At 39.4% G+C, this 10,109-nt stretch overlaps 1 protein-coding gene across 1 annotated transcript in view; it reads left to right on the forward strand.

The window, feature by feature from the left end:
- Positions 1–10,109, forward strand: part of zanl (zonadhesin, like) — a 67,636-nt gene that overhangs the window by 40,934 nt on the left and 16,593 nt on the right. The window lies entirely within an intron of this gene.

Genomic DNA, 10,109 nt, shown 5'->3' on the forward strand with positions numbered 1-10,109 from the left:
GACACTGATGAAGGCCAGGGAGGACGGGCTGGTCAGTATTTCGTCGCTGTACATAACACGATCGTTACAAGCTGTCAGTATCACTGAGGATGACTGGGCACATCATGTGTACCAGGGCTGGGACGATGTGCTTTTTACCCAATTTGATTCTTTCATGAAACATGGGTTTCGATTGGATATGTATTGAGATTTTCATTCATTGCAATTCTAGAGGTATTGCGATTCAATAGTATTAAGTATTGAGTTTCTTTTCCTCTTTTAATCCTTGTGTTGACTTCCCGTCGACCATGCACTTTGTCCTCCCAGCAAAATGAACCCGGTCTGTTTTGCCTTTTTATGAAGCATAAAGTAAAAATGATCACCCAGTTCTATTTTGTACCTTCTAGCCAACTTCATTCCAACTCATAACCTCTAGTTTGACACTTATTCTTTTGAATTTATGGTCAATAAACTTCATTTACGGTACTTTCAATTTTGCCTCATTTCGGGGAGTAAAATAAGCAGAAATTAAGAATGATTTTCTCTCTAGTGAAGATCAGATGAATATACTGTATGTTGATGGATTATCACAAACTGGCATATGTCAATGTTTAGTCAGGATACAATAGATCACGAGCCATTTCTCAAAACTAGTTATTGTCTAAGAAGAATGCACATCACATGTCACTCAGTCAGTCTGACATTTATTTGATTTACAAGGAAGAACTTAACACAGATGTTCTAGTTTTGCTCTGTTATGATGTAGTGGTACCTAGAGCTGTAACAATTCCAAATTCCAAACAATTAATTGATATCATAGTCATGTGAGCCAGATAATTACAGTAATAACACAGGTACACAACCTATCAAGTAAACCACGCCTCTTTATTATCATGAAACCTTTTTCTGTTTTCCCCCCCTTATCATTTTTGCTGCCATGAATGTGTACAGTATAGGGTCACAAGAAATAATAATAGAATTATATAGTCCAAACAATAAGCACTTATAAAATTACAAATTGGCAAATCTAAACAAAATCAACAACTACCAGTAATACACCTTAAGACCGTAGCTAATGTTAAGTAATAATAATTATTATTACAGGTCTGGCAGTAATATATGATAAATAAGTTAAAATATTAAATCAAATAAATTAAAAATAATCAATTTTAGAAATAATTTTTTTAATTTTTTTATCACTATACATACCCCCCCCCCCCCCCCCCCCCGCTGCCACCATGCACACCCGCTGTCACTCGCCCTTCTGTAGCTAATCTTCAGGATGAGTGAACATCACAGCCAAAGCCTGTCTCTTGTTTCTTCACCTTTCTCATCTTGTTGTGTCGTGTTCCTTGACCTTTATCTTTTATTAACGCCATAATCCCCGGAATCTATCCACGCGCTTATCTTGTTGTCTCCTGAACTATCTCGCTGGTCAATACTCGTCATTTATCTTATCTTATCTTATCTTGTGTGCTGGGTATTATTTATAAGTATTATGTACTTTTGTTTGCGTTTTTACACATGTTAACATCTGCAAAGATGTACTGATATTGTGAACTACTAAATGAATCACCATCATTTTGACTATTTATTAAATCTTGGTGTGAATATTTATAGTTTTCTTCTTCTCTCGTGACAGTTAACTGAATATGTTTGCATTTACTGTACCACAAATAGAAATGATTGTCTTTATATTCTATGTATGTACTTTTTCCTTATATTTTAATTCTGCCACTATTTATGCCTTAGATCCCAATTTTGTACTTGTTTGATTTTTTTCATATATATTTAATGGCATTGTTGGGGAGAGCCGGAGATCTAACATTTTCATTGCTCCTCTGTAATTTTGTGACTATGCCAATAAATAGCTTTGAATTGGAAAAGCTGATGGGAACTGTAAATATGAAAACACACTATAGTAAAAACTGGTACCTGTCGCTTCTGTAACACCCTCGTTTTTTCTTCCTCCCGGCAGGTGAACGGACTGCGAGTGGCCCTCCTAACTCCCATCCCATCTCTCTCTCTCAGTCTGGCCGGCCAGTACATCACCCTGGCAGACGCCTTCGGCCTCCGGGTGCGCGGGACGGGAACCATTACGCCCAATCCAGTTTCAGGTTGTAAGTTATAGTCTTGCTTTTCCAGACCTTCCTCACCAGCGCGCGGAGGAAGGTCTGGCTAGTCCACAACAGCTTCTGGGTGGGAGAAAAACATGCTCTGGTTATTGGCATTTCTTTAAACCAATCCAAGTGTCATAGGCGACTAAGTGCCATATAGACTAGTAATGTAACATTTGGTGGTCCCAACTCGTCCTGGTGCATTCATGGGATTTTACTTTTTTTTATAAAATCTTTTAGTTTATTTTTTTTTTTGAGTTCTTTTTTACAGCAGTGAAATGTTTTCATTATGTTTCAGTTTTCATTGATAATTACCTAATTGACCATAGAAATAACAGAACTTTGTAATAATAGCATTAACACTTAGAAAATGAGGAGAATTAATATACTGCAAATCTATCTAACAAGGTGTCACAAAACATCAGTGCTTCCCAGAACTGTTGATTGTGGGATCTGGGCAATAAAGTCTCTAAACAGACTTGTCTGGGACACTTAAAACACCCTTAACTGAGTTGAAAATCTCTGTATTTTTGGAATCAAACAAAATGTGGAAACACATTTTTACAATTTAATGTAGCTCTGGATCCGTTCTCAGTCACATTTCTTTTGCTGAAATGGTTAACTACTTAAAGAATTAGACAGGAAATAGGAATGAAGCAGATGCAAAGACAGAATGACACCGGCTGGGTGTAGAAAATAAGAGCTAAAACGCTCAGTTTATTTCTGTGTATTTGTAAAAACTGCCTAAGTAATCACCTCGGCATCTGTCCAATCTGTAGTTCAAACGTCATAAGATCTGCTAGTTTAACAAATCCTGCCACATCTAATACTTTGCCATATCTTTCATTGATGGTGGCTGATTAATAGTATTAGATGGAGGGGATTCCTGCATTCTGTCTCAATTGTTTATAGAATTCCATTAAAGAGCCAGACACTACTTCACCTTTAATTCTTTTAAGACATTCCTCCATTCTAATCCCGTTTTCTTTTCTCCCATCCCGGCAGCTCTACTACAACCAGACGTGGCGGCCTCTGCGCGACTACGAGGAAACCCGAATAACGACTCACCAAACCAGATGGCAATGGTAGGCAACGTCAACGACTTGGCAACAGCAGGCAGACAAAAAGAGAGCGAGACTCGTGAGTTTTATACGCATTCATTTTAGTGCTGGAATCTGAGAATTCCCTTAAGAATACCCTGGAGATTCCCATATACCACAAATCTCATTGTGTAAATATTTTGTGAAAACACCAATTCTCAACCCTACAATATTGTCAAGATATCACAGTATTTGGTAAAAAATATTGTGATATCTGATTTGTTCGCCCAGCCCTACAAAGAATTGACTGCCATACCTCCTGAGGATAAGTGAAATAGAATGTGACCCTGGTGTTGTGTTTGCATTGTTCAGGTGTAGCCAAGGCACCAGGCCCGACCCAGACTGTGACCCCAAGCTGGAGGCCGAGGTGGTGAAGCCAGACAAATGTGGCAAACTCAAAGACCCTGCTGGACCCTTCAGGTAAGAAAGCAGCTTTTTTTCCTAATCATTGACCTGTTACAGCTGTTATGGACGATTTATGCTTCTGTGGTAAATCCACGGCGTGGGTATGTACGTAGGTATATGGAGACACAGGCCATACGCCGTAGTCTGATGTACACCTCTCGAAAAATGTAACTACACGTAGCAGTGACGTAGACCTCAACAACTGTGATTGGTCCGCTCGGGCCAAGGCTGGTAGCATTGCATTTCCCCCCCAACTCATTTCCTGGTTCTCCTTCTCCATTTAACAACATAAAAATCAAGAAGAGGGTTAACTTTTCCTGCTACAGAGTTCCCACCGTGGTCAGAAATTACAGGGGAGACGCTTTTCTCATTATGACTCTGACAAAGCTAATCGCCGTCACTCTCTCACTCACTCTGCCACACACTCCCCACACACACAAGCACACACAAGTACACACATTAACACACACACACTCCAATGCACAAGCATAAACTTTAGACCACTTACCTAGGCTACAGAGCTAGCTCTGTGTGGAGCCTCTGCACAACCATAAACCAGCCTTTAGACTGTAGGGAGTTCTATTGTTCAGTAAATTAAATAAATAAAATTAAATAAAATAAAAGCACCACCCTGCTGAGATTCACATTTAAATTGAAAGATCTGCACAGCAGGGCATTAGCTACCAGAGGGCAGAGAAGAAGACAGATTGGGGTATCTTTATAACTCATTTACCCATTTCAGATTACAGTTATAGCTCGTTCTTGGAAAATCACATAAATGGCACACACACAGATATGCAGATACACATTTTTACAGTCATAATCTACAATAAAAGCATTAAAATCTCCCCACAACATCTATATAAATATAGTTAGGGGTGGGGGAAGTATCAATACAGCATAGTATCACAACATTTTTCTACTACTAGACTAGAATAATTAAAATAAATTACATCAAATAATTTGCGTTTGCAGTCAAATAAATGGTGCAGTTGAGTTTGCAGCAACGAAATTGAAGTGAGATGAACAAACAAAGACATGTTTCTCTTTAGATAAAAACAGAAGAAAAAAAGTTTCCTTTTGGGGGACTTAATTTGACGTTTGGGGAAAAAAAGACATTCTCGCAGAATATTTATATATGTATATATTTAATATTTATGTTTAGAATCAAATAAGATTGTGACATTGTAATAGTGGTATATATATCTATAAATATTTGTTTGTGTGTTTGTGTATATATATATATATATATATAAATGACACATCTATTGTTTTCCACAGTATGAAAAATAAAGGATTAGCTTTCAGTCATTAGTCTGCAGCTCTTTCTGATCAAAAAAACATTGTAAAAAAACCTTGTCCTGAAGTTCAAAGCGTGAATTAAATCGTGAGTTAAAAGTTTGGGTACATCCCGAGCGTTTGACCTTGTCTGACCCTCTGAGTGTTTGCCTCTGTTCCAGGGAGTGTATCGGTGTGGTGAATCCCACTCCGTTCTTCCAGAGCTGTGTGTATGACATGTGCCAGTTCCAAGGCCAGCAGCATGTGCTGTGTGACCAGCTCCAGGCCTACACCGATGCCTGCCAGAGCGCTGGAGCCAAAGTCTACCCCTGGAGGACTCCAAGCTTCTGTCGTAAGTCTTGACCATTTTAATATCACAAACTTTCTTTTTCTTCCAAAGACGTTTATTGTCTTTTCCATCACATGAAGGCCTCATTGCACGGGTAGAATCTGGTCTCAAATGCAACTCTCCTTTTAAAAACAATCCAAGGCAGACAGTAGAAAAAATGTAAATGCCTTTATTTTACATGGCAATATGCATTTAAAATGACGACTGAACTGACATAGTTGTTCTTCAGGGTCATAGTTAGCAGTAGTCTGCTCACATATATAGTTTTACACTAATGAATGGGTGTGTGGTTCTCTGTCAGTGTGCAAGCGTATCAAAAGCAAGGAAGTGATCCATCATCAATATAAGGGGGTTATGGCCAGAAAGAATACAGCTACGGCCGGAATTTACTCAAAATTACGCAAAATCTAATCTTAATACATTCACCCAGGAAATGCGTGTTCGTTCCTTGCGAGTGTTTTAATCTAAACCATGAACTTTTTCTTAAACGTAACTGGTCGCCTTGCTGTCTAAATGTTGTCGCTGTGGCTGTATCCCTTCTAGTCCTAACCATAGAAGGGAAAAAAGGAAGATGTAAGAGGATGGGAGGAAGTGGATCGGGGGTTACCCATCAGTAGTTCCATTTATTAAAATACAGTTCTTTTACACTATTGCTGTAGTTAAATTTCAGAGATCGTTGTCGATTTATTTTTCTTCATTAAACAGACAAAAAAAAGTACTTTATTTGATTTTCAGCAATGTAAGAGGTATGGCTATGAGGAACCCCTTAATCATCTTTTCGTCGTTATCTTAATCCTACTTTCCCTCCTTTTACATATCCCTGTCTCTATTCTACCCTCCTTTGTTTCATCCTGCTACCCCTCCTTAATCCATCATCCTACCTGCCTCTGTCCGTCATCTCTCCCTTCCTCCATCTCCTGTCCCTCTGTACCCCCATGCAGCCCTGGCCGTCTCCCAAACAGCTCCACTCCTGGTGTGAGTTCATGTCCAGAGACGTGTCTGGGTGTGGTCTGGACCCCTGGCTGTGAGAACGTGTGTGTGGAGGGTTGCGAGTGTAATCCGGGCTCATCCTCAGCAACGACAAGTGTGTGTCCCTGAAAGACTGGGCTGCGTAGACCCCAGTGGATCCTATCACCCTGTGAGTTCTCCAAGTCACTGAAATCCCATTCAATCAATTTTATTTATAGTGTCAAATCATAGCAGAAAAATCTCAGGAACACTAACCAAGAGTAGTTCTAGACCACGCTCTATAATTTACAGCATTTCCTCCGAGCAGAGATTCCACTTAATGCAGCAGTGGGAGGCATTCCATAAGTATTGATACGTTGCAGATATTTATTTATTTATAAGTATGAATTTTTGAATGTTTCAAGCACATACTCAACAACGTTGTTCCGTTTTATGTAGTTTTATGTATCAGAACAATGCCATTTTTGTGGAAGCTTGATGTAATTAGATTGTATCGTATAAGACTGTTCATTGTCTGTGTGTGTGTGTGTGTGTGTGTGTGTGTGTCTGTGTGTGTGTCTGTGTGTTGTGTCTGTGTCTGTGTCAGGTGGATGATAACTGTAACCTGGAGGGGTGTGAGCAGAAGTGTGGAGAGCTGCCAGCTAAACGACGGAGAATATGACTGTCGTCCTCTGGGTATGTAACACACACACACACACATTGAAACATTTTATTCAAGCATTCTGAAAAAAAATTAAATGAACAGTGTCAGCTTGGTGGAACATTAACAAAATTTCATAATGACACCGTGTAAACATTTGGTGTAGGTTTACATGGTGTCAATATGAAGTTTTGTTGTTGTTTTGTTGTATGGCACAACCCTGATTTTCTCACCTCATGGAAACAAAGAGGCATCACACGTCTCCAGCACAAGGAATTTTCCCCGCTGTGGGATGAATAAAGTATTATCTAATCTAATAGTATCATCTTCCACAATAAGAGGAGCCAGAAAGATTTGATATGGGAAAGATTTGAACAGTACTTTCAATTATAATTCTAAAATCAAAAATATGCATTACATTTTACAACCTAAAACCACCCTTAATATTAAAGGCAATTGAATTAAATAGTCAGTGCAAAGAAAAACTGTTGAAACCTCAAAAATAAAACCCCACACACACATATATATTATATACATATACAGTGCCTTGCGAAAGTATTCGGCCCCATTAAACTTTTCAACCTTTTGACACATTTCAGGCTTCAAACATAAAGATATAAAAAAAAAATTTTTTGTAAAAACACCACAAGGGGGGGACCCAATTGGTGAAGGGAACGAAATCTATTGGTATTTTAAACTTTTTAGCAAATAAAAAACTGAAAAGTGTGCGTGCAAAATTATTGGGCCCCCTTGCGTTAATACTTTGTGGAGACACCTTTTGCTGCGATTACAGCTGCAAGTCGCTTGGGGTATGTCTCTATCAGTTTTGCACTCGAGACTGAAATTCTTGCCCATTCTTCCTTGCAAAACAGCTGGAGCTCAGTGAGGTTGGATGGAGAGCGTTTGTGAACAGCAGTTTTCAGTTCTGTCCACAGATTCTCAATTGGATCAGGTCTGGACTTGTGACTTGGCCATTCTAACACCTGGATACGTTTATTTGTGAACCATTCCTTTGTAGATTTTCTGTATGTTTGGGATCATTGTCTTGTTGGAAGATAAATCTCCGTCCCCAGTTTCAGGTCTTTTGCAGACTCCACAGGTTTTCATCCAGAATGGTCCTGTATTTGGCTGCATCCATCTTCCCCTCAATTTAAACCATCTCTCCCTGTCCTGCTGAAGAAAAGCAGGCCCAAACATGATGCTGCACCACCATGTTTGACAGTGGGGATGGTGTGTTGGGTGATGAGCTGTGTTGCTTTTACGCCAAACATATCGTTTTGCATTGTGGCCAAAAAGTTCATTTTGGTTTCATCTGACCCGAGCACCTTCTTCCACATGTTTGGTGTGTCTCCCAGGTGGCTTGTGGCAAACTTTAGACGAACGTTTTATGGATTATCTTTCTTCTTGCCACTCTTCTTCATGAAGGCCAGATTTGTCAGTGTACGACTGATTGTTTCCTATGGACAGACTCTCCTACCTTAGCTGTAGTTCTCTGCAGTTCCTCCAGAGTGATCATGGGCTCTTGGCTGCCTCCTGATCAGTCTTCTCTTGTCTGAGCTGAATTTACAGGGACGGCCAGGTCTTGGTAGATTTCAGTGGTCGATACTCCTTCCATTTCAAAATGATCGCTTGCACAGTCTCCATGGGATGTTTAAAGCTTGGGAAATCTTTTTTATCCAAATCCGGCTTTAAACTCTCCACACATGTTACGACCTGCCTGGTGTGTTCCTTGGTCTTCGTGATGCTCCTCTGCTCTTCAACAGACCCTGAGACTATCACAGAGCAGGTGCATTTATACAGAGACTTGATCAACACAGGTGGATTCTATTTATCACCATCAGTCATTTAGGACAACATTGGATCATTCAGAGATCCTCGCTGAACTTCTGGAGTGATTTTGCTGCACATGAAAGTATCTGGGCCGAATATTTGCACGCACACCACTTTTCAGTTATTTATTGCTAAAAAAGTTTACAATATCCAAAAGATTTGTTCCACTTCACAATTGTGTCCCACTTGTTGTGATTTCTTCACAAATAAAAATTTTATATCTTTATGTTTGAAGCCTGAAATGTGTCAAAAGGTTGAAAAGTTTAAGGGGGCCGCATACTTTCGCAAGGTACTGTGTGTGTATATATATATATATTTATATTTATATTTATATATATATATATATATACATATATATATATATATATATATATATATATTAGGGCTGTAACAGTATGAAACCAAAATTGCAACACTCAGATCCACAAACCTTGGCCTCATCCCCGTTTTGTCTGGTAAATTGAGCTAACTGTAAAGACGGCTAAAAGCGAAGGGTTAAACAACACCGGTAACGCTAACGGACGTGTAACATTACGAATGGTCACTGTTCTGACTTGGGTGCCTGGGTCTGTTTTGACGGTTCAGTAAACTGCCGTTAGCGTCCTTGGCACTGGACTTAAGTGCTGACCGGGCTGGCTGTGGATGTGTCCCCGGGCTGGGGCTGTTGTCAGCTCTCATCCCGACTGAAGCCTTGCAGCGCCGGGAAAGGGAAGGAGGAAGACAGACAGGAGTGTGTTTGCTGGCTAAATTATCATTAGATAATTATTATTACCTAATAATTATTATTAGATTAGTTGTCTATCTGTACAGTTAACGTCACTGATGAATTTGTGAGTTAGCCCAAAGTTGTTAACCGTGGTCAAAACAGTCCTACTAAAAGTGTTGAGTGTTGAACAACATCGTAATCTTATTTTACCCACCAAGAATTAGCTAGCTAACATTATAGACCAAGCATCAGCATTAGCTACTTGTCAACCAGCACCTTTACTGTAGGCACCTCAGCACTTTCCCTCTTCGGTCGCCCTACAGGTTGAAAACGGAATTGTCCATTACTGTTACCATTACCATTATTTTTATGTCTCAGTTGAACAATGGTTAATGAACCGCTGAAACAATTTTGGAAACATTATTTTAGGTACAAAAGAATCTTTTGTGTTGGATCGATCGACATTGAAATCAATCAATATTAATAAATAAGGTAAAATAACGTTGTATAACTGTGTTGCAAAGTGGGATGTAATCAATGTCAAAACAATGCCATGTGGCAGAAAAAAAGTTGTATTACATTTATTGATTACAACTCTCCTTTGGTCTGAAATGATTTGGTGTGATTCGTCAGCAAAACCTCAACAGTTAAAGTTAAGCAAAATTCTTGCCTATCTTTTTCAGGAAATGGTATCTGCTCAGTATCCGGCGATCCCCACTACACCACCTTTGACAAA

Source organism: Etheostoma spectabile, chromosome 19 (assembly GCF_008692095.1).
Source record: "Etheostoma spectabile isolate EspeVRDwgs_2016 chromosome 19, UIUC_Espe_1.0, whole genome shotgun sequence".
Taxonomy (NCBI): domain Eukaryota; kingdom Metazoa; phylum Chordata; class Actinopteri; order Perciformes; family Percidae; genus Etheostoma; species Etheostoma spectabile.